This window comes from Gymnodraco acuticeps, unplaced genomic scaffold, assembly GCF_902827175.1.
Source record: "Gymnodraco acuticeps unplaced genomic scaffold, fGymAcu1.1, whole genome shotgun sequence".
Lineage (NCBI taxonomy): Eukaryota > Metazoa > Chordata > Actinopteri > Perciformes > Bathydraconidae > Gymnodraco > Gymnodraco acuticeps.
In genome coordinates, this window is record NW_022992185.1 from 55,272 (window position 1) to 82,054 (window position 26,783).

General features: G+C 41.9%; 1 long non-coding RNA gene across 1 annotated transcript; it reads left to right on the plus strand.

The window, feature by feature from the left end:
• The first annotated feature begins 14,418 nt into the window (after positions 1-14,418).
• LOC117539073 lies at positions 14,419-26,152 on the plus strand. The gene is made up of 3 exons (XR_004567936.1): positions 14,419-14,552; positions 16,881-16,959; positions 26,023-26,152. It is a non-coding gene; the product is annotated as an uncharacterized LOC117539073 (long non-coding RNA).
• The last annotated feature ends 631 nt before the right edge of the window (positions 26,153-26,783 follow it).

Here is a 26,783-nt window from a genome sequence, read left to right on the forward strand (position 1 = left end):
TCCGTGATGGTCATGTTCCTCTGGCTGTGTGGACACTTCACCTCCAGCAGGGCAGATGGCTGCACAAGTCCATCGGGTGATGCTTCCAAAACACCCGACTCACTCACAAAGAGACCAGACTCGATTCGAACACTGTCACTTGATAGGCCTCCACAAAAGCCTTCACCCCTTCGGCCTCGTTTAAAACCCCCCAGTTGACAGTTGGCGATGTCTCTGGCCAGTGGGTTGTATGTCTCCTCTCGCTGTTGGTAAAGTTGAGACACCGGCTGGACTACTTTTTAAGTGCCAGGCTTCCTCCACTGGCACTCAACATCTGTGGAGCTGATCTGCCACATGGAAAATATTGCCAATGCTGCAGCGTGGCTGCATTTGTACATCTCCTGTGCACAATCACAGACAGCGCTCTGCATCGCGCCATCGTCTCCCATGCAGATCTGTAAAAATAAAGTAAGTACCATTTGTTAGCATGCTATAATAGATTGAATGAGCAATAATACAAGGATGGTCCGGATCTGGGGGTGGGAGGGTTTATTTTTCCATAGTTTTGTCCTCTTTTCTGTTGTTATTGTTTGTTTTTTCTGTATTTTTTGTAATTTGTGATGTATTGGTTATGATTGTACATTGTATTTTTCTAAATGTGTATGAATACATTTTTTAAAAACATTTGATCAACAATAAAAAAGGATTTGGTCAGGATCTAGACTCAGTGTGTAGTTTATTAGTTAATCAATGCTCTCTACATTAGGAAAACACATACCGGTGTACCAGAGGGAGTCACACACAGCTGTGCCTAGATAACCAAAATCCTTGAATCGACACACAGCAAATAAAGTCAAATGACACAACGAGAAAAAGGAGATCACACATACAGTATAGTCGATATAAAACTGGCCACTTCAATCTGAAGAGCAACTAAAACAAAACACGGGAGTGTACCTTGTTCTTGTGAACACTAATGTTATCCACAACATACACAGAGACCACGAAGTTCTTAAGGAGAAAACTAGTTGTTAAAACAAAACACGTTACTGTACCTTGTTAGCTAATGTTAGCTAGCTGACATTAACGTTACACATTGCACTCATATTACTCACCGAAACCTTGTAAAGCCGGTCCCGCATGCTGGCTCTTACAGAACCGACTAACTCCCCTTTCATATAGGTACAGCTCTCAACGTGCCCAGACTTGTAGTGATTTTCACCTCGTAAAATACTTTTATTCTCATTCTGAAAGAATGTGGGGAAATGTGCTAACGTGACGGCCATCTTTATGTTGGTGACGCGTATTGTGCGAGACGAGAGACCTGTAGTTCACTGAGCGGTTTCACACGAAAAAATGTGTAACTTCACAGTTTTACGACACATTTTTATTTTTTTGACTTGCAAAATGTTCTTTTAAATTGACAAACATCATATATGTCATTCGTGGCACAATTCAAACGGGATCAAAAGATAACCTTTCTCTCTCCATTGACTTCAATGTATAATTTTCCGCTTCCGGGGTCCCATGGAGGCTTTCGGAAGGGGAGGGACTTCGCCTCTCTATAAGGTCCCATGGACCGGAAGTTGATGGGCGTGACTTCGCCACTCTATAAAAACTGGGGAGATTTTGAAAAAGCGACATTTTGTGAATAAAATATTTTGCTAAAGTCATCAAATTATTAATTCCAAATTCAGTTTTTGAAAGCTACATTTTATATTATCATATGTCAAGACCGAAAAGGTAATTGGTTCTTATCTTTATAATAGAATTGTTTGAATACTTTTGAAAAATATGTGTAAAAAATGTATTATCTAAACAACACAATCCATTTATAAGTAAGGACGGCTCTTGTGGAATAACCACAGAATACAAAAGCATGCCTTTAATTAAAACAATCATTAGTAAAGTAAAGTAACTTACCAGAGACGTTTCCACAGCCATATTTCATCACGTTGGAGGGGACAAAAAGTACTTCTTGGTTTAAATCCAGACAACGGCCAATCATAAAAGAGGGGTGTAACCAATTAGATATTCTTTCACACACACATACGGGTATTGGGCCGAGGGCGACACCGTACTTCCGGTATCCGCCGTTTTACGCGAGGTGTAAGCAGGCCGATGGTTTAGCCGTACACTGTCTAGGTGTTGCTAAACTTCCTGTACTGAATATCATAGTCTATTGCCTTAATCAATATCTAGTCAACTCTAAAATACCACATATATGCAATGGCATGATAATATTATTGTGACAAGTGGGGTATTCACCTGGTGTTTCCAGAAATTAGACGTAGATGCAGCCAAAATCGACGAAGGCCACTTTCGAGGGTCGTTTTTCCATACATCTGCAGGCAGTCTGTAAGGGCAATCCGACAACCCACACAGCTCTAGTTTACGCTGGTAACGACCTAAAGCACACCCATCAAGTCCAGAGATGTAATCCGAAGACATGCAGCGATTTCTTCGGTCGTTAAATCAGAAAAAAAACCTAGTGCGCTCTGTCTGGCTATGTTAGCTAGCTGTTTATATTTGCACTTCCAGGATATTTGCACCTCCAGGAAAATGGCGTATTTATATATATATGGCGCGTGTTGCATTGTGGGTAGCTCGTGACGTCACTGGGACACGGTATGCCCTCGGTACGCCCACTTCCTAACATTTCTCTGCGAGTGAGAGCAGGCCAGAGGCCCATTCCCAAACCGCCCCCTATATGAGGTGTGACTTGTGCCAAAGAACAGATAACTAAGCTAACTGAGCGGAGCACTAACGTGTCAACGTACGCCTACGCCTCCATCAATTTTGAATGGGTTGACGTAGAATACAGGCGACGTCACGACGATGTCAGACGTCAGACGTCACAGCGACGTATCATAGGTGCGCTCAAAGTACACGCTCACGTGGCGGCGGCGTAGCTTAGAAAGTGCTATCTTAGATATGCGTGTTGATAACGTACGTGTGTATATGCGCGTGAATAACGTATGTGTGGATAAGCGTGTGAATAACGTACGTGTGGATAAGCGTGTGAATAACGTACGTGTGATAAGCGTGTGAATAACGTACGTCTCGCCTCCGTTAGCATTGTATATTATCTGGTACAGGGATTAATAAGAGTTGTGTCTAGCAGCTCTCTCTCTTTCTCTGCTCGGGAACAGCTGATTGCTGCACGGCGATCAGCTGTCCCTCCCTCCCTCAAGGTGTGTGTGGGTGTGTCTGTGTGTCTCATTCACTGTCCCTCAGGTTGTAGCATGTTTCGATTGCCAGTCTGTGGCTTGTATGTCTTGTGAACGCAACGCTGGCATAATATGATGTGGCCTGCTGACATGGCCTAATAAACACACAGGACTAAAATAATACGTGTGTAATTCAGCCCAGATGCGGTGACTGCAGGCTAAATCCATTAATGTGGCATATATTTGTGAAGTTGCACCGGTATGAGGCGCAGTGAGAACCACGCACCTGAATACATGACTAAAAAGGCATACTGTATTTTGAGTATGGGCAGCGGCAAATAGGTGCGTTTTTAGTTTTAAAAATAGGAAGTGTTTCGGCGGACGTGCACGATTTGGGCAGTTTGTTCAAATTGTTGGGGCATAATAACTAAAAGCTGCTTTTCCATGTTTAGTGGTTATTCTCGGAACAGAGAGCAGACCTGACCCAGAAGACCTGAGACTGGATGCTTCATAGTGATGGAGGAGGTCGTCTATATACCTCGGTCCTAAGCCATTTAGAGATTTAAAAACTAGCAGTAGTATTTTAAAATCAATTCTTTGGCAGACTGGAAGCCAGTGTAATGATCTCAGAACCGGAGTGATGTGATCCACTTTTCTAGTGTCAGTGCCACTATTATGAGCCACTTTTCTTTCTATATTGTAGCCTGATAGCACATCGACTGTCAACAAAACAGTTTCTCAGTCCAATGCTAAGTTAGTGGCAGGCCCTGTGTGACTGGAGACTATAAGGCTACACAAAACCCAAACATGTCCTTAATGTTACTCAAGGAAAATATATGTAATATAACCGTTAGACTGCAGCTAACTGTGGGGCTACAAACCCTTCATACTGTGAGTGAATAACTTGAGATGGTTATGTTGTCTAAAGGGGAGACAATCATTATGGTATTAGGCCATGCAAATACAGGGTCAACTTAGTGATCAAATAAGTGTTGCATAATATATGTTCTTGAATAATGTTATTTCATAAATAGTTGTTAATGTAATGATTACATGTTCTCCTTATTCAGTTCCACTATCAGATGATGGTGATGGCCCTGAGGGAGAGATGCAGAGCTCAGTGGACAGAACTGGCAGGTAGAGAGGAAACTGTTTCAATAGGCTATGACTGACACTGAACAAAACCAAAGGAAATGTAATGACAACAGTATAAGCAAGCTATGTTCATGTTCTCTCAATAAGTTATTATAGTTATTGATCAGAGTTTAATCCCAATGCTGGTTCTTATTCAGTACCAGCAGATGCTGAGGAGGTTGACAAGACAAGTCAAGATTCAGGGTCCAGCACAAGGGAAATTGCAACTGAGTAGGGCAGCAACGTTGTAGATATTGACGATACATCCAGCAAAACGCCCCCAAAACAAACTGGTATGGCCTGGCTGGGTGTATAAATCCCGGCCTGACCTATGGTCCCAGTCCGGCCCTGCTGACACATCACACACCCATACACTACAGTATACACATTACTGATTAAACTGATATCACAATTTAGTTACTCTCTTTAAATAAATATACTGTAATTGGAAACGAACCATGTGTGGTGTCCTTGTTTTGTCCGTCCTTGATCCAGGGCTCCCTATTGTTGTATGTAGGTTATTCTTGTTTTTAGAATTAATTCAGTAATGGTGTAACACAAACATAATAAATCATTGGATAGTGTTTCTCAAATGAAGGGGGAACATAATGAAATAAAGTAATGTATTAAGATTCAGTGCGAGTTATTACTTTCTTCAAAAATACACAGACATTGCAGCACATCGTTTCACAGCCTTTCTCAGCAGTAAAGCAATGTGTTGGTGAACCTTTGTTTCCTCCTGACAGAAGCGCTCACTTCAAGGTATACTCAATTCAATAGCTTTATTAGCATGACCTCAGTTAGTATTGCCAAAGCTCTGTATAGTTGCAACATCTATACAAAATATAAATATACACTACTCTCCCTTGTGGCCAAAGGCAGACACAACTCTTGTCTTCAGATGTACAGTATGCTTGAGTGTAGCAAAATGTAGCTCAGTGACTATTTTGTCAACTAAACATCATAAAACAATACATATTTTAGTAAATGGGACATTATAATCTCCGCACATTAACTCTATATTTGCCTCTACCATGGTGCCAAAATGAAACGAAATAAACAATATATAGGGGTTGCTTCTTCTCTGAACTTCTATATACTGCATCCCTCCATATCAAATAAACCATAAACAAATACATAAAGTCGTGTTCACTGCAGCGATCTATTTTACACACAAAACTATGAAAACTTGGTGATATAGAGTGGTGTTTTCTCCTGGAGACCAAGGGAAGACAGGCTTCTCCTGTTTTTTCAGCCTTTGTTATCATTTTGATAATTACAAATATATATTCTTGTCTGTGGTTGTTTTTCCGTTCAGGGCATACAAGAGGTGTAACATTATTTGAATACCAAAACTATATTGAAATAGAGTCTCGCTTGAACAGCAACTGCGTAGCTGTAACATTACTGGGTTATTAGGGGATAACTGAGTCATTCTACAGAAAAGGTGGAATCTGGGTGATACAAATCTGCTGAAATATATTCCTTCTGAACACATCTAAAACCTGTTGAATAGCAATAACTAACGCTTAACTTGATGAATCCACAACAAGTAGAGCTTAAAGTATTTTTATAAAAAAATTGTTTACAAAGCGTATTTATAACGTCACGTGTTACCAGGAAGAAGAGTAACACCAGTGACGGTAACACCAGTGACAATTTGGAGAAAACACTACAATTTTAACAAAATGGCTGCAATGTGTCAGACCAAATATGGCTTCAGTCAATATCAAAATCGTTTAACTCTTCAATACAATACATTTTCCCATTCAAATGTTCACCCCTAGGGCTATGCAATGAGTAACACTAATGACAGACTTGAAAGACGCATGTAACATTTGAAGATAAAATGACACCTTTAACAAACAAAGTAAGAAGTATCTGACTTTCCTTATGTCTTTGTCCACTGCACTGCCTCAAATGATCTCTTGTTACAGGAGTATGGGCATAGATATGTCTCATAATTATTTGTGTGAACATAAAAAAAATGTGTGTGTAAATATGTGATTTGTAAATGTAAAACACCATCCACAAATGCATTTAAAAGATTTGCAAACTCACAAATAAATGTGCAAGTGTAAAACGGATCTGCAAATACGCTAAATATTTTCACAAATTAAAAAAAGATCTGTGAATATCTCTTAACATTGACAACTTTCGATCAGGCATTTGTGAATCCATTTTGTATTTGCCGACCAAAAATGCGCTTGCGGATCTCAAATCTCTGCTCGCGGATCTCACATTTCTGCTTGTGGATCGTCTTTTTACACACACGGAATTTTGAGACATATTCTCCGCCGGTCTCGGCTAAAATCTACTCGTGTCACTCGGTGATTTTCGGAAACCACGTGATGGCCTGCTGATGACGACATTTCTGCATGATTTCAAAGTAAGAGCATGATGGTTTGTTTAATGCTGTTTTTTTTTAATAATGAACAGCGGAACGTTAGATGCATTCTTTATCACCATCATCATCATCATCATCATCATCATCATCATCATCATCATCATCATCATGTTATAGTGATACAGTTAGTTTGTGTTAGTTTATTGGTTCAATACAGCATATATCGAGCACTTTCGTTGATGTTGAAGTGCAGGCTATAGCCTACGCCACTTTCGGATCCCAGGGGGAGCAGCTGGCAGCGAAGCAGCCCAGATAAAACTATTTCTTCATTGTTTGTTGTGTATTCAGTCAAGCGGGTCAAAGTTACAATGTAAAATTGTAAGTACAATGTAAAGTCCTGCAGGTGCCGGTAAAGAGCAATACAATGACAAAACCTTTCCAAACAAAACAACTAGTAGGTAGGTAGGCAGGCAGGTATATAGGTAGGTAGGCAGACAGACAGGCAGGCAGACAGTCAGATAGACAGACAGATAGCCAGGTAGATAGATGGATAGGTAGATAGACAGACAGACAGATAGATAGATAGATGGATATCATATATATATACTTCATTCATCCCAAATTGTGAAATGTGTGGAAACAAGTATAAACACAATAACATTAAATACAAATGAAAGCAATAGACAGGAATATATGCATATATAGAAAGGACACAATGAATATTATAACATTTAATGTAGCCTTACTGTGAAGGCTGACCTAAATACGGTGCTTTTCTACAGATTACTTTATTACTGCACTGGTAAAGTAAAATTAGGCCGATTAATAAGATGTGTAGTGCTTTGTAACTTTGACCCGCTTGACTGAATACACAACAAACAATGAAGAAAGAGTTTTATCTGGGCTGCTTCGCTGCCAGCTGCTCCCCCGGGACCCGAAAGTGGCGTATCGCCTGTACTTCAACATCAATGCATGTGCTCGATATATGCTATATTGATCCAATAAACTAACACAAACTAACTGTATCACTATAACATGATGATGATGATGGTGATGATGATGATGATGATGGTGATAAATAATGCATCTAACGTTCCGCTGTTCATTATAATAAAAAAACAGAGCATTAAACAAACCATCATGCTCTTACTTTGAAATCATGCAGAAATGTCGTCATCAGCAGGCCATCACGTGGTTTCTGAAAATCACAGTGACACGAGTAGATTTTAGCCGAGACCGGCGGAGAATATGTCTCAAAATTCCGTGTGTGTAAAAAGACGATCCACAAGCAGAAATGTGAGATCCACGAGCAGAGATTTGAGATCCGCAAGCGCATTTTTGGTCGGCAAATACAAAATGGATTCACAAATGCCTGATCGAAAGTTGTCAATGTTAAGAGATATTCACAGATCTTTTTTTAATTTGTGAAAAATATTTAGCGTATTTGCAGATCCGTTTTACACTTGCACATTTATTTGTGAGTTTGCAAATCTTTTAAATGCATTTGTGGATGGTGTTTTACATTTACAAATCACATATTTACACACAAATTATTTTTATGTTCACACAAATAATGATGAGACATATCTATGCAGGAGGCACTTCAGAGACAGTACATTATTTCAAAATAAAAGCATTTTGTGTAGCAGTAACACCAATGAGGTAATTTTGGGTGACTGACATTTATTTGATAATAATAATTTGCGTTTTTTGTTACCATTTCAGTGTTATATTTAATGTATGTAATCTTATGTAAATATGAATGAGATTTATTTATTTAAAAAAATGTTTTTAAATGAAAACTATAGGCTCCACTTCCATGTATGATCAAAGTGACAAGGCAGTTCCTTGAACTTGACATTTTAAATAAATAACAATTTATGTATAAAACAATGTTTTGAATTTTTGAATTTAGTACCATTGCAAAGACAATCTCTATTTATTCAACATAATGGATGTGAGTATTAGGTCAACGTCATGTATTTTGGTGTCTGCAAAAGTAAGTGACAGTACTTCCACCTTCTCTGTAGAATGACCCAACTACCAAAGTAAAGTAACTTCAGACGCAGACGTCACATAGCTTCTCACCCCCAGTTTCCACTGGGTCCGTCTGCGCCGCGTCACGGCTGCGCCGCGGTTTTGGTCCGACCTCCTCTAGCACCATAACGGCCCCTACACACGGCGGCGTCCGTTACCGCTTGGCGGTGGGCGTGTCTGAAGCTTGGGGATTTTTTACGAACAACGCGACCAACAACCAATCACATGAATGTCCCGCCCCGGACATACAAAGCAAAGCATTCATGCTACATCCATGCTGGCTAAATATACTGTCTATGCTTGCTAGCTGTCCATTCAAACGAAGTACACTGGATATAAACTCCCCAAACAGGCGAAAACCTACCAGTTTCACCCACTGTCTCTGCCACCTCCCCCCATGCCTGGCTCCTCCGGTTTGTATCCCTGTATGTAAAGAGGGACTGGTGGTCATATAGTACCGCCACAATAATGTTCTCCTCCATTTTTTGACATATGGGAAATAACTGCGGTCTGGCTCTCCCAACATACACGCGGTTTGATTGGCTAGCGCTTGTAATGTCAGATTTGCATACGCGGGATTTGATTGGCTGACGCCTCCGTCGAGGCGGCAAAAGTAGAACATTGCTCTACTTTTGCAGCGAGCACCGCGAGAGAAGCTACGCTTTGCTCTCACAATGCAGTTCGGCGAATCGTGACGTCACCCCATTCAAAGTGAATGGGCAGAAGCGTTGAAGCGGCAACGCACGCCGCCGTGTGTAGGGGCCGTAACCCACCGGGCGCGTTTCAGAAGCGTAGCATCATGCGTGCAGGCTCGCAGTTTTGTTATTGATTCGGGCATCCTGGACATTTGTACTTCTACAAGAAAGTTAGTAGGAGAAAGTAGTAGTACGTAGTTAAATGTTTTATTTTTGTGTCTGTTTAAATTGTGTTTATTGAATGGCTCTGTACTGTACCTACAAGTATTAATTAACTTTAAAACATTAATATGTAGTTGTTACCTTCCACTCCACAAACTGCAGCGACTAAAAACCAGGCCTTGTCCTTTCTGATGTTGTCCTTGTAGTAAGCATTGGTTACATCATATAAAATAGTGTGTTTTTCCACTTCCATGATGAAAACCTCGTCGTCCATTGTGCGTATCATAGTGGAGGTGTTGTGATGAAGGAGGGGGGTCTGCTAAATTAGTATATGTGGGGGATGGGCCTGGCCCGGATGCTCACCTTTCCACTTCCTGTGAGGGGGGGGGCTGCCTGCCCGACCTTACCTTACGGCTGGGCCGCGGCAAAAATAGGATTCATCCTAATTTTAGAGAAGTGCTGCGCCGAGCCGCTTCTGGGACGCGTTTGAGCCGTAACCCGGCGCGTGTGGTGGAATAGCACCCATTGACTAGAGTGGCCACGATCCTTACGACCGCCACGGCGCAGCCGTAACGCGGCGCAGACGGACCCGGTGGAAACTGGGGGACAGACGAGAGGGGTGGCGACGAGAGTGTCACGTTACCCCCAGTTTCCACCGGGTCCGTCTGCGGCGCGTCGTAAGGATCGTGGCCACTCTAGTCAATGGGTGCTATTCCACCACACGCGCCGTGTTACGGCTCAAACGTATTTTATATGATGTAACCAATGCTTACTACAAGGACAACATCAGAAAGGACAAGGCCTGGTTTTTAGTCGCTGCAGTTTGTGGAGTGGAAGGTAACAACTACATATTAATGTTTTAAAGTTAATGAATACTTGTAGGTACAGTACAGAGCCATTCAGTAGTTTAACATCTTGTGAAAGTCGTTAAACTGTTCAGTAAACTTGCATTTCACAATAAAGTAAGATCTTATTTCCTATATCAAGATTATAATATTATATTATTATTTTGTATTTATATTTTTATAAATATTGGTTTTTTAACTATACTTTATCTTGTGAATTTCGCCCAGGGATCAATACAGTTGTGTTTAACCCTTTATAATGATATTATATTTTTGTATTATAATTTGTTTTTATTCATGTGTTATAACAACTACCCAAAGTACTGTCAATAATGTTTAAATACAGTATGCTGTGGTGGAAAACCTTGCATTTATAGTCAGATAAATTGTGAGGACAGACAAGAATAATTTGGCAGTCATTTGTCAGACAAAACAATGTATTATAAATTGTATTACATACAAAACATACAGTACAATAACCTTTTTGTTCATCAATTTGTCAGTGTAATAACTGTTGTGTGTTCCAGTAATCACACCATTATATCCTGCCAAGACACACTGCCCTCAGGAGAGTTGAAGAAGGTGCAGAAAGCCTCCCTCACATTACAGGCCTCTCTTGAGGCCCTGTTTCCTCCCATGTTTCTCACTGGTGCCATGTGTCTCCCCTGCTCCTCGTCTTCATATAGCAACCTCTGGTTTTCACTAGGGGCCAGCAGGAAGTTGTGAAGGATGCATGCAGCCACCACAAGCTTGTCCACATTTTCCGGGTGCAGGTTGATACGGCGATGGAAGATTCTCCACCTGGGGGCCAGAATGCCGAAGGCATTTTCCACCACCATCCTTGCTCTGGAAAGTCTGTAGTTTAAAATCCTCTTTTGATGAGTGAGGTTCTTTCCGGGGTATGGTCTCATGAGGTATGGCTTGAGTGGGAAAGCTGCATCACCCACCATGACGAATGGCATCTCACCCAGGTGAGCAGCACCAGGTAGAGAGGTACTGGTTGGAACATGAAGTGTTCCAGCTTCCATTCCTTTCCCCAAATCCGATCCGGCATACACCCCACCATCACTTGTTCTTCCGAAGTCCCCCACCTGAATCACTCGGAACCTGTAGTCAGCATCAACAAGTGCCAAAAGCACTATGGAAAATGTCTTCTTGTAGTTGAAGTACTGACTCCCAGACCGTGGTGGTGCTTGGATGACGATGTGTTTTCCGTCTATTGCTCACAGGCAATTTGGGAAATTCCATTTTTCCCAGAAGCCTTGTGCAACCTCCTTCCATGTTTCTTCTGTTGGCCTGGGCAGGAACCTCTCCATCATCTTTTTCTCAATGGCTGCACACACCAAATGGACAGAGTTTGTCACAGTAGCGCATCCTAGGCGATAGCTGAATGCTAGGCTGACCAATGAGTCCCCGGAAGCCAAGTATCTGAAGGGTAAAAAAAAAATCAAAGAAAAATATGTGAAATCATGTTATTAATCTGAATCTATTCTTTGTTTCAGTCGACATTTGCAAGGCACGATGGAAGTCACTCCGGGATGCTTTTGTTAAAAACAGGAAGAAATCTCTCCCAAGTGGATCTGCAGGTGGCACGCAAAAGGGCTGGAAGTATACAGACAATGTTCTTCCTTTTGCCCTATGTACAGCAAAGGAGGTATGTATGCACATATTTTAATTTATATAATTTTGTAATTTGTGATGATGTATTGCAAAGGGTATGAAAGACTTTATTTTAAATTACATAAATATGTTCCTATTGCATAAATTAATCCCAAGAAAAAAGGTTTTAATTGTTTTCATGTTGTTTCTTTTCATATAGTTCAAAAAGCAGCTTGAGCAATCCTTCCCCTGTAGAAGACATGGAGAGAGCATCTACACCCCTGTCATTGGAAACAGAGGAACATGCCAGGACAGCATCTGGATCTCCAGGCCCACCACCTACAGCCCCACCACCTCTGGAACCCACAATCTCTGCAGAGAGGCAAAGGCCCTCTAGGTCCCGTAGCCCCAGGGATCCCATTTCCGCACCAGCAGCGGCCCAGCGTTCCATACGGGACACAAGGAGGAGGCCACAGAGCGCAGACCTTGGAGAGCAGCTGATGTCTCTACTGCAGGAACCTCCAACTGCACCACACATGCCAGACTCAGAATTAGAGGAGTCATACCACTTTGCTCTCAGTCTTGTGCCCATGTTGCAAAGACTGGACAAAGACAGAAAACATCAGGCAAAAATCTCTATTTTAAACACCATCCACAACTTGGAAAGAGACACCCAACACCAGCAACATTGGCAGCCCATTGACCATCCCCCCGCCACTCAACATTCCATTCACACCTCCAGGCCAGTAGCCTTTCGGCCAAGTGTACCCCAACCCCCACGCGCCCAATCAACACCTACAGGGCCATCAGACATGCTGTCCTCCAGCAGTAGCTCAGCATGGCAGGAGTCTTTTTACGAACAATTGTAGTTGAGCAATTGAGTTCATTGTTTTTTACTGTAAATAGTTCCTTTTTTTGTGTTGATTGTTTATATTTGATGTTTCTGTTTAAAATGTTGTTTGGGATGAAATTGTTAAAAATAAAACGTTTATTAAATTTGTGGTCAGTGATTTATTGTCTGTGAAATGTGCATTTTACCTCAGTGCAACAGTCAGTCTCTGCTTGGGTTCAATGGCAGCTCTGTAATTTGTGGATTGTCTGGTCAGTTCAGGGCCCAGGAGGGACAGCAGTTCATCCATCTGCTCTGCACTCATCCGAAAATATCGATGATGTCTTTGGCTGTCCAGCCTCAGCTCAGCCACGAGGTGATGAAAATCACCTTGTTGTCTTCTTTGCTGGTTGAGGGGGTGCACCCAAAACCGGCTCCTTCTCTTCCCCCCATCCCCCCGTAGTCTTTCAAGTAGGAGAATAAATGCCAGCGTTCTCCTCCGGTTTACAGGCACTGTAAATTATATATATAGAATAATTATGATGATGAATGCATTTGTTTACCACTAAAATACAGCAACACATATTTGATTCATGTAGTTTATAACGAGACTATTACAATTATTATTAACTGTGTCTGTAGACTACAACACAACAAAATAGGAAATTTATAACAACAATAAACACAATTTAAACAGACACAAAAATAAAACATTTAACTACGTAGCCTACTTACTTTCTTGTAGAAGTACAAATGTCCAGGAAGCCGAATCAATAACAAAACTGCGAGCCTGCACGCACGACGCTACTGAAACGCTTCTGGGACGCGTCCGGTGGGTTATGGCGCTAGAGGAGGTCGGACCAAAACCGCGGCGCAGCGCGCGCAGACGGACCCGGTGGAAACTGGGGGTTACTTCTCTCGCGGCATAGTTAACGGCATGGTAGGTGACGATCGACATGTTAGTGAGCTCAGTGAGTTTAGTTCATTGGCACAAATCACACCTCATACGCCTACACCCTACCCCTACCTACACCCTACCCCTCCGTTTGCACGTTCACGCGGAGGGTCCGCCATATTAAGGGCTGTTCCAAAGCAACGAGTGTGGAGCGGTGTGGAGGGGGAGTGGGCTATCAAGCCCTCAAACAGCGAGTCTGCAGCGGTGCTGACTTGAGACCGGTCTCTACCTGACCCGTCTCAACGCTGTGTGTGTCCGTCAGGAAACAAGCTGTTAACAAGTAGTTCCAGCAAACATCCACTGATAAATTGCGATGTTAACAACCTCATGATGACCTCATAATAACACAATGAAAGATGTTTGGAGTTTTATTTGAGTTATTCATTTACATTTTTTGTCAAAGAGATGCTGATTTGAAACCGTTGTTAGATACAGTTACGGCATTTCCTGTTTCTGCCGGAGAGAGGGGAGGCCGTCCCAAAGCTTGCTGCTGTATTTACTCCCTCCATCTGACAGGAGGGAGCCTCGTTGAGCTGCGAGTGTGGCTACAGACGGAGTTCACTCCGTCACGGAGGGGTAGGGTCGAGGGAGTGGTTTGGGGGGATTGGGCCAGAGTTTCACGAGCAGAAGAGCAGGAATTGCTCGCGTGAGCGCAGGAGATAGTGATGGGTATTTAGATTCCCTTCGGGGACACGAATCTTTTGATTCAGTTCACTTTAAAGATTCGTTCACCGGTTCGCAAACGACTTCTGGTGATTTGCACGTTCTCGAACGATTCGTCTTTGTACTTAATTCGTTCAGTGAGTCTTCACTTCAAAAAAATATATCCTCTACATCGGTGACGATTTATTCATATTCTATGTACCCATCTATGTTTACCTTTAGCTAGCGGCTAAGCTAGTGGGATGCTATGGAGCCCAGCTATTCGCCCTCTGAAGCTTTTAGGGCCGACAGGGGGAGGAGAATGTCCCGCTAACGCTGTGTGTGTGTGTTTCACATTAGCGGGACGCTATGGAGCTCAGGTATCCGCCCTCTGAAGCTTTTAGGGCCGACAGGGGGAGGAGAATACAACGCTGTGTGTATTTATCGCTAAGCTAGCAGCTAAGCTAGCTGGATGCTACGGAGGCCAGCTATCCGCCCTCTGAAGCTTGTAGGGCCGTCAGGGGGAGGAGAATGTCCCGCTAACGCTGTGTGTTTCACATTAGCGGGACGCTATGGAGCTCAGGTATCCGCCCTCTGAAGCTTTTAGGGCCGACAGGGGGAGGAGAATACAATGATGTGTGTATTTATCGCTAAGCTAGCGGCTAAGCTAACTGGACGCTACGGTTCAGGTATCCGTCCTCTGAGGAGGATGTCCCGCTCCTGTGTGTGTATAACGCAGCTCAGATGAGAGGGCTCTGATTACAGTTTTAATCCTCTGTCAAACTGCATGTTTTCTGCTATATTTGATGAGAGATAAAATGATTTTCTGCCACAGGAGTTTGACAGAGAATAACTGAAAGTACACAGTAAAATAACTTCATAGTAGCCTACTTGTGGTAGAAGTCCAACTAGTACTGAGTCCAACAGTAAAGTACTTCATTGTATTTGTGGTAGTTGTCTAACTGAGTCCAACTCTGTGTAGACGGAACATCCAGTATTTCGGAGGGGCCCTAACAGGACCCTCCTCTTGAAAGAAAGGGATATAAGATAAAAGAACTGTAGGAAACAGTTCTGACCTGTTTCCGCCAGTTCTTTAAGTTCGTCGTTCGCGAACAGCTTCTCTTTAGCTTTTGGCGGAAGGCGGCGACTCAAACAAACAAATCGTTTTGTGGGAGGAATCAGTTCATCTCGTTCACTTAAAAGATTCGTTCACTTCAAAGATTCGTTCAAAAAGAACAAATCGTTCGCGAACGACCCATCACTAGCAGGAGACCAAGGAGAGCTCATGTAGATGCTGCACATGCTCAAGGCATGTTTCTCCCCTGCAGGCTTCAATATTGCTCTCGCGCGAATATAAATATACATAAAATAATATACGTCCGCGGCTGCTTGACTTGTGCTCGCGTGGATCTCATATGCCCTCGCGATTTATGACAGATTTGCCGCCATAGGTCTCTACCTGACCGGACTCAACGCTGTGTGTGTCCGTCAGGAAACACGCTGTTTACAAGTAGTTCCAGCAAACATCCACTGATCAATTGCGATGTTAACAACCTCATATTTTTTTAACTTAGGATCATATACCTGTGTTTAGTCTAGAAAAAGATAAATATATGCATTTTATTATAAAGTTGTGTATATTTACAGACTGTTGCAAAAACTGAAGCTTATAAACATCAGGTTTAAAACTAAAAGAGCTTTACAAAAAAGTAACACAATGAAAGATGTTTGGAGTTTTATTTGAGGTATTAATTAAAAAAAATGTGTCAAAGAGATGCTGATTTGAAACCGTTGTTACATACAGTTACGGCATTTCCTGTTTCTGCCGGAGAGAGGGGAGGCCGTCCCAAAGCTTGCCGTTGTATTTACTCCCTCCATCTGACAGGAGGGAGCCTCGTTGTGCTGCGAGTGTCACTCCACAGAGTTCACTCCGTCTCGGAGGGGGAGTGTGTAGGGGTAGGGTGTAGGGCGTGGATTGGGCCTTAAGGCCCTGACACAATAAGCAGTCTCCAGAGAATTCGCCGACACCGACTGTTGTGTCACCGTGTTCTCCTGCGTCGTGGCCAGTTGTTTTGGTTTGTTGTTAGTCTGCTTTGTAAATTGGCTGGTGAGCCATCTTCATTAACTATATCTTCTAATTTTGCAGTTTCTTCTCTCTTTTACTCCCGGTTATTTTGATATGCACGCTACACTTCCCTTTGTTCCCCTAATTTATAAGGGATTGTAACACTATTCATAGAAGTCCTCAGAAGACTTGACTTTGGAGTCCTAAATGGTCAGGGAGGGTGTACTGATTTTATTCAAGTTGAATTATCATTTAGATAATATGAAAATAACCACTTTCAATATTTTACAGCTAAATGTCCGTAATGGAAATGAAAATGCATGCAAGTCCTAAATAAAAATCTATAATGCCTGAGTAAATGTAAATAGTTGCTGGTTGTCATGAAGGCAATCATTTATCTGGCTCTCCTCTCTTCTGACAGATTTGCTGCTGCACTGCGTTCCCACTGCTGATAACCTCATCCCATTACACGGTCGCCGTGGAAACACCACACATGATGGGTGTGTCTATTTTTCACATTCCTTTCCTCTGTCCCTTCATTTGGCAACATTCCTTCTTCCCATCTACTGTACCTGTATTATCCTCCTCCACTAATGCACCAGATGCTCCCCTGTTTCCTGTCTATACAATCATTAATGTGTGTGTGTGTTTGTGTTTGTGTGTGTGTTTGAGTCCTCCTCCCTCTGTTTCTTGAAATTCATTATTCTTGACATGAGATTAGAGCTTTGACGGATACACATTTCATATTCACATAAAATCAAGACGCATAAAATCAAGACGCTTAGTTGGCTTGATGAACTCAATGTTTCTTTGTGAATAATACTGAAAAGAGGGTATTTTAATGTCATCCTTCCAGAGTCATTATGTGGCTGTTGTCATTAGGACCCTACTTTAGAAAAGTGTCAAATATCAACCAAACAGTATTCTAATCCCAGCAAACTGTTTTATTCAGATGCGTGCAGACATGGCCAGTCTGGTGTTGAGGTGAAGGAGCACATTTATAAAGACTGCTTAACATGCACAAATAAGACAAATCAAACTGTTTTCAAGAACCCCCCCCCCCTGTCTGAAATACTTCCGTATATGCAGGGCCGGCTCTAGACAATTTGTATATAAAGAATAAATAAAACATTTCTACAAAAGACGAATACACTACAAAAACAGAAACGTATTGACATAGGTAATATACATCAAAAAGGCTTCAAATGTATTCAGTATTGTATGAACATGTTTGAATTGGGGGATGGACGTCACATCCTCTAATATTTGAACATTTTAAAGTAAAATGCTTCAATCTGGTGCACTTTGAGCAGAATTACTAGAGACTAGATCTAGGGGGTACAACTCTAAAACACCCATATGAAAAAGATCGGTTTACATTTTAATAACCAAATAAGTATGTGAACATAACCAATAACCTACCATAGCCAATAACAAATAAATGTAACTTATTTTATTTTTGTTGTTCATTCATATCTTATTTGACCTAGTTAACATTCATTTATTTATTCATATATTTTTATCTATCCAATTTTAAACGATATTTTTGGTTTACTGTCCTATAGTATACATTGAAAACACCAACCCCCCCACCCTACACACAAATACAAAAACACAAACCACACTTGCTTTAGTTTAGAATTCAACAAACAAAGTAGCTTCCACAGAAGGAGTTATAGAACTCTTTTAAAGAACACTTAAGAACACACGTATTGTAATAATAAATACATAAAATTAAAATAAATGAAAAAATAAAAACAAAAAAATAAAAACAATTTATACAAAAAAAGAACAATTACATTTCTGTTTATGAACACACATATTGTAATAATTAGGGCCGGGACTTTAACGCGTTAATTAAGATTAATTAATTACACAAAAATTAACGCGTTAAAAAAATTAACGCATTTTAATCGCACTTATTTTTGCACCGCGGAACGTTTCTCACTGGATGAGTTTCAGGCGTACCGATTATACTGGAGCACCAACTAACGTTCATGACTTCAGACAACAACAAACCACAGTGAACAACAGTGGGAAATGTTGTTTTAAAAAACGGACGGATGGAAGCGTTGATAAGAGCACGGTTGTGTGCAAATTATGCAAAAAGGAATTCGCATATCACCGCAGCACATCAAGCCTCAAGTATCACCTCAATGCAAAACATATAGCACCTAGCGTGGACGTTAGCCTCTTTTATCGCGTTCACACCATACAGTCTATGGTTCACACCAAAAAGAGCCGGTACTAAAATTAGTTCATGAGAACCTTTTTACCCCCACGAAAGTCCCTGCTAGAGAGCAGAGAGCTGCTAGAGAGCAGGGACTTTCGTACGGCTCTCTTGTGAGAAAAGAGCTATATTTCTGATTGGCTGGGCGGATTGCAAACCACGCCCCGTAAAACTCCCAAAAAGTTTGGTGAAGCCGCCATTTTATTATCCTCGCATTAGCATTATTAGCATTAGCATTAGCCCAGCGCAGAAACGCAGAGAGACTAACTTATGGCAACACAAAATAAAACATGGGAGCGGTGGAGATGAGGAGGTGTCGGCGTTCTGGCGATTTACTCGGAAGGCTTCAGTAGAAGCTGCTGGGACTCCCAGCAGCTTCTACTGAAGCCAGTCCCCAACTCCGGGGACTTCCGGCCGGGGACTTTGGGCGGCAGTATACGCCGTGAAGTGGTTTGCGGCCTGCCAGTAAACCCAAAGCAGAAGAAGAAGAAGTGACGTCAGCGGCTTCATTTGTTCTCATGAACTAAGTTCTCATGAACCTTTGTGGGAAAAGTACTGCGGTGTGAATGCGCCTAATGGTATACTAAAATCCATGTGAAAAAAATTGCTTCTCACTGTTCTCAGGTCAAATATTTATATGCGATTAAAAATGCGATTAATTTCGATTAATTAATTACAAAGCCTCTAATTAATTAGATTAATTTTTTTAATCGAGTCCCGGCCCTAGTAATAATAAATAAATACTTTACTGACTTGTTTGACTTAAACACTCAGAATTGCACTCGTCTAGACATCTTTGCTGCAAAGTCATCAATAACATCCTCATATGACAGCTGACGAGAAACATCATGGTTAATGCTGATGATGGCAAGTCCACTGAGGCGTTCTTGGACCATTGTAGACCTCAGGTAGGTTTTAATTAACTTCAGCTTTGAGAAGCTTCTTTCTGCAGAAGCCACTGTCACTGGCATAGTGACTGCGATCCTGAGGGCCACCCACGTATTAGGATAAACCTCCCTCAGGTTCTTCCTTTCCAAGAACACCAACAGTTCCAGGGTGGTCAATGTGGGTGAGGGGAGATTTGGAAAGTTCATCAGCTCCAGTGCCAACTATTTTCCATCTATGTCTGACTGTCCGCCAGAGCTCAGGGTGTTGCTCAGTGTTTGACACTGCTTTGTCTGCTCGTTTCTGAGCAGTTCGGGAAGTTGACAAGCACCCCAAACTTTGCCTGAACTTCTTCCAGGTGTTCAAAACGCTCATTGAGGGAAGTGATGCAAACATCAACCACCCTGTTGAAAAATGTCACTTCCATCTTTTTTAGGGCATTGGCCATTGGCTCATCAGGTGCTTCATAAGAGAACTGCCTCTTGGTTGACCTCAGCCTCTTCTCCTTGAGGACAGCATCCATTTCCATGTCCTCACACATGTCTTTAGCACTGATCTGAGCAGAGGCAAATCCAGTGGCTCTGTAGTCTTCCAGGGTGGCCTTCGTCTTTCTCAGGAGGTCAACTGCGATGTCAAGTTGCATTGACACAGACTGCATGACCTTACTGACCTGTTTGACTTTACTGAGGATGTCGTACCACACCACAGTGCAAATGGAGAAGTGGTAGGACCCCACTTCCTTAGCCAAAGACTGTGCCTCTATTTTGATCATCATGTCAGTGGCCTTGTCCCTCATCTCCAAAAGTGCATCTCGAACATGTACAGCCTGATATCGCACAGCTTCCACACTGTTGACCCGGCTCTCCCACCTGGTTTCAGACCATGATTTCAAGGTAGTGGTTACATGGCTCTTCAAAATGTCCCAGCGCTTTGTGGATGCTGAAACAATGTAAAAAGCTTTTGGAGATAGCCAAAGTATCCAGTGGCATCTCGGGAGCTTTTCGCTGCATCAGCTAACACCAGATTGAGAGTGTGTGCGCCACATGACACGAATAGTGCCCTCGGGTTTAGTTCAAGTAACCTGGCCTGAACTCCTTTGTTTTTCCCTCGCATGTTGGCACCATTGTCATAAGACTGTCCCCTACAGTCCTCAAAGGGGATATTCAGTTCTTGGAGCCTGTCCAGGATGAGGGATGACAAACTCTCGCCAGTTGATTCCTCAGCGACAAGGAACCCCATGAAGTGTTCCGTAACTTGTGGCATCTCCTCCATTGTAACAATCCTTAAGATACAGTGGGGCAAAAAGGTATTTAGTCAGCCACCAATTGTGCAAGTTCTCCCACTTAAAAAGATGAGAGAGGCCTGTAATTTTCATCCTAGGTATACCTCAACTATGAGAGACAAAATGAGAAGAAAAAAAAAATCCACATTATCTGATTTTTAAAGAATTTATTTGCAAATAATGGTGGAAAATAAGTATTTGGTCAATAACAAAAGTTCATCTCAATACTTTGTTATATACCCTTTGTTGGCAATGACAGAGGTCAAACGTTTTCTGTAAGTCTTCACAAGGTTTTCACACACTGTTGCTGGTATTTTGGCCCATTCCTCCATGCAGATCTCCTCTAGAGCAGTGATGTTTTGGGGCTGTCGCTGGGCAACACGGACTTTCAACTCCCTCCAAAGATTTTCTATGGGGTTGAGATCTGGAGACTGGCTAGGCCACTCCAGGACCTTGAAATGCTTCTTACAAAGCCACTTCTTCGTTGCCCGGGCGGTGTGTTTGGGATCATTGTCATGCTGAAAGACCCAGCCACGTTTCATCTTCAATGCCCTTGCTGATGGAAGGAGGTTGTCACTCAAAATCTCACGATACATGGCCCCATTCATTCTTTCCTTTACACAGATCAGTCGTCCTGGTCCCTTTGCAGAAAAACAGCCCCAAAGCATGATGTTTCCACCCCCATGTTTCACAGTAGGTATGGTGTTCTTTGGATGCAACTCAGCATTCTTTCTCCTCCAAACACGTCTAGTTGAGTTTTTACCAAAAAGTTCTATTTTGGTTTCATCTGACCATATGACATTCTCCCAATCCCCTTCTGGATCATCTAAATGCTCTCTAGCAAACTTCAGATGGGCCTGGACATGTACTGGCTTAAGCAGGGGGACACGTCTGGCACTGCAGGATTTGAGTCCCTGGCGGGGTAGTGTGTTACTGATGGTAGCCTTTGTTACTTTGGTCCCAGCTCTCTGCAGGTCATTGACTAGGTCCCCCCGTGTGGTTCTGGGATTTTTGTTCACCGTTCTTGTGATCATTTTGACCCCACGGGCAGGGCCGCCTTAATGCACGGGCTGACCTGGGCTGAAGCCCAGGGGCCTACGGAGATCGGGGGCCTATCATGAGCCAATACAAAAATATATAAAAAGAAAGTTTTTTATTTCGGATGGTTTAACATTTTTTTTAAATAAACAAAGTCTTGACTTTCAGAATATGAAACTTTTATTTCCAAAATCACACGATACATACATTTGTGAAGCTAGTAAAGGGAAGAAGACAGCTCTCCCTCTCTACTCTGCTGTTCCGCAGCGCTGCTTCCCCTCCCTCCGCTGAAATTATGAATGTAAGGCGTATAGTAATCATAGATAACACGGCAGGGTCCGTTACAGTTTGTTTTCATCTGATTTCAAATACTCAAAATGTCTTGGCTTTCAGAATATTAAACTTGTTTCGGCAAATTCAGATGATAAATACAACTTTGAAGCTTGTAACGGCATAATTACAAGAGGAGAACGGACTAACTTGACGTCACAGCAGGCATAACAACAGCCGGTGTTTCTCGTGAGTGTTTTCCCCGGGAAACAAACACAATACACACAAACGCAAAAATACACAAACACACACACACTCGTGAGCTTCCCCCAGACCAGTAATTCAAACTAAAATATCTTCCCTCCGTAGTATTTTGATCATTTGCTCCGCTAATCAATCAGATCGATGGATTCCATTTTTCTCAAAAATGATGACTCAGAAACAGTCAGTGGGCACCACTTAACAGCCAATCAGAATGAGAATATGTTTCACATGTGACTTATTCAAATTGCGAGCGATTGAGTGACAGATGAAGGTTGTTTAGGAGAAAACGTTTGAGAAGAAAAAGTTTGAGAGTGGCGCTCGGAAGGAAATTGTTGAGGAAAAGGAGTTACGAGACAAGCAGCTATTTCAAAAATGCCGAAGCTTACAGGTTATTTTAAACCTGTAGGCCAGGATGAGGAGGAAGGACAGATTAGTTCTGTACCGAGCGGCAGCGGGGCCTCGGAGCCAAGTAGGCCGTCTGGTTCTGATAGCGATGGAGTAGCGGGAGAGGAAAAACAGACAGGAGGGACATTATCTGTTGGAGGAGATGGAGAGGACAACGAGGACTTGCTATGTGGAGGGGAGCCAACGGCAACCGGACAAATACATGAGGGAGGCCCGATACGTCACTCATCTGGAGGAGAGGACCAGGCGCGCGTAGAGCAGAGTGGAGAAGTGCGATCACAGAGCCTGCTGAGGCTATAAATGACTTTGATTTGTTGTTTAAATAGGGGGCCTACAAAACCTATCAGCCCCAGGGCCTGATGGCAGGTTAAGACGGGCTTGCCCACGGTGTGAGATCTTGCGTGGAGCCCCAGATCGAGGGAGATTATCAGTGGTCTTGTATGTCTTCCATTTTCTAATAATTGCTCCCACAGTTGATTTCTTCACACCAAGCTGCTTACCTATTGCAGATTCAGTCTTCCCAGCCTGGAGCAGGTCTACAATTTTGTTTCTGGTGTCCTTTGACAGCTCTTTGGTCTTGGCCATAGTGGAGTTTGGAGTGTGACTGTTTGAGGTTGTGGACAGGTGTCTTTTATACTGATAACGAGTTCAAACACGTGCCATTAATACAGTTAACAAGTGGAGGACAGAGGAGGCTCTTAAAGAAGAAGTTACAGGTCTGTGAGAGCCAGACATCTTGTTTGTTTGTAGGTGACCAAATACTTATTTTACCGAGGAATTTACTAATTAATTCATTAAAAATCCTACAATGTGATTTCCTGGATTCTTTCCCCCCATTCTGTCTCTCATAGTTGAAGTGTACCTAGGATGAAAATTACAGGCCTCTCATCTTTTTAAGTGGGAGAACTTGCACAATTGGTGGCTGACTAAATACTTGTTTTCCCCACTGTAACTGATAACTGCTCTGTGTGGTGTGAAGTCCAGAATGATGGAATAATATTTAGCCTTTTTAATTTCTTCAATCATGTGGGCACTGATTCTCTCACCGATACATTCAATGAGTTCATTTTGAATATTTTTTCCGAGATATGTGGTATGGCTTGCACCCCTTTTGACTTTAGCAACGTGTTCTTTCATTACAGGGTCAAACATTGCCATCAGCTCCACTTCTTTAAGGAAGTTGCCATTGTTTGGTTTGTTGAGTGTGTCCAACCCAGTCTCACAAAAAAACGTGTAATAACTACGTTGGTCCACAACGTAGGACGTAGTATTTCTACAAAAACGCCTCTGAAATTGAAAGATCCCTACGTTTTTTTGCACCATTCATTCCAATGGCTGGCATCTATGTCACGTGATCTTCACATTTCTCCCTGCAGAAAACAAAAACATGGCCGACATTCGTTTTATTAGGCATATTTAAAATGCCTATTTTAAGGTTAGTTTGGCCATTAAAATGCGTTTTGATGTCATTTGATGCGAGAAATATGAGTTGTTATTTCAGATTATGTGTGCAGTGGATGTACATGAACTTTAGTTTGCTAGTTATTACGAAGATTACTTCAGGAAATTGTGTCCATTCAACGTTTTCATTGTTACCAAGGTGGTTGCTAGGGACGCTGCTATCGATATTATTTCTGTTATGTTGTGTAACTGTTGCTAGCCCCTTCCCCGTCAATGTATAGTGTTGGTCCACAGCGCAAACGTATTAGTTTAACAAAATCCACATCTAAAATTGTGTGAATAAAAACGGCGTATGACACAATAGGATAGCAACAAGTAGTCAAGATAGTCAGTTTAGCTTCGGTTGCTATGCATAACTGCGGTCAACTCAGCCGTCTCTCGCGTTCGCTTGGTCAAATCAGCAGCTATTCATTTTTGAGTGCGCAATGAATAGCACCTTTACGGTAATCGCTGTACAAGAGTAAAATAATGCATGTTTTTTTCTGCTTTATTTGCAATACAAGTCATTTGTACCATAAGTTCTTAATAAAACTGACACTGTTTGACTCAGTCCTAGTTTGACTGCTACAATAAAATGAAGTTTTTACTGTGTACTATTTGGGTAATACTCTCTCAAAGTCCCCTCCTGAGAACAAAATCATGCCACTTCTGCTTCCACCTTATTTTCATTTAGTAGTTTGCCTTATTTTATTCAGTAGTCCTTCTCCTCCTTTTTCTTCCTCTTCTCGAGTAGTCAGTGTGGTGCTGTTGCTTTGGTCTGGGTCTCTGGATCTGTGAGCTAACCACGCCCCGTTCATTTGCATATAAGGAATGGAAATCAGTCATGAAATACAAGTCACCTGAAATAAATAAATGTGTCATTATGAAATAAATGTGTATTTAAATGTATACATATTTATTGCCTCATTTATTTATTTCATAATTTATTTCATAGGCATATTTATATATATATATATATTTAATTATTTATCTATTTATTTATTTATTTAATTTTGGCTTAAATGGCATTCCATACTTCTGATGCACAAATGTGGCGCACCTTTATGCCCTTATATATGCGCATAAGAGTCCGGTGTGCGAGGAAAATGATGCTAAATTTCAGGAGAATAATGAAGATGTGATTGGTTGTTCCACACTCCGTTTCTCACGAGACCAGCGCGCTGCTGTTTACATTAGTGTGGACTGGACCGACTGAAACTGACGGCAAGGTTAATTATTGTGGAAGGATGGACCCCCATCCTGCAACAAAAAGGCAGTGAAATGTGCTAAAATCACTGATTTATTCAGAACCCCCGTATAGAATGATGAAGCAGAAAGTAAGTGAGCGAACATTATTATGAGCCACATTTCTTTCTATATTGTAGCCTGATGTGCACATCGACTGTCAACAAAACAGTTTCTCAGTCCAATGCTAAGTTAGTGGCAGGCCCTGTGTGACTGGAGACTATAAGGCTACACAAAACCCAAACATGTCCTTAATGTTACTCAAGGCAAATATATGTAATATAACCGTTAGACTGCAGCTAACTGTGGGGCTACAAACCCCTCATACCACAGTATGAATAACTTGAGATGGTTATGTTGTCTAAAGGGGAGACAATCATTATGGTATTAGGCCATGCAAATACAGGGTCAACTTAGTGATCAAATAAGTGTTGCATAATATATGTTCTTGAATAATGTTATTTCATAAATAGTTGTTAATGATTACATGTTCTCCTTATTCAGTTCCACTATCAGATGATGCTGATGGTGATGGCCCTGAGGGAGAGATGCAGGCAGAGCTCAGTGGACAGAACTGGCCAGAGGCGCGGGAAGGTATTTTGAGTGGGGGTGCTGAGGTGCCGGACTCCAGTGAACACTATTACGGGCACTATCTACTATTGTGCGAGCACGCACAAAAGCACTCCCCACATGCAAACACACAGTACACCCGCGACTGTTAGAATGAAGGCTCGATAATCAGCTCACTGCATATAGGCAGGGGTAAAGTGCTATTTTTTACGAGTGGGGAGCGGACCAGACCTCCTCTAGGGGGGTCCGGGGGGATGCTCCGCCGGGAAGATTTTTTTAAAATATTGAAGTTAAAAGCATCAATCTGGTGCACTTTGAGAGCAACATTAAGAGATCTATGGATACATCTCTCAACACCCAGATGAAACACAACTGTAAGCAGATGTTCTTTTTCTTTATGGATATTTTACAACTAGACTTTTCTTTTTGTCGCTGCTTTTAATTGAACTATTCATATCTTAGACTGCACTGTAACTTTTATCCATGTACTTTTTCTTTTAATGTTTAATTGCACTGTAACTTTTATCCATGTATTTTTTCTTTTAATGTTTATTTTATTAGCTTTTCTTTTTAATGACTGATTTTAAATGCCATTTTCTTAATCTCTTTCATTTTTTGTAAAGCACTTTGAATTGCCTTGTGTTGGAAAGTGCTATATAAATAAACTTGCCTTGCCTTGCCTTGCCTTACAAATC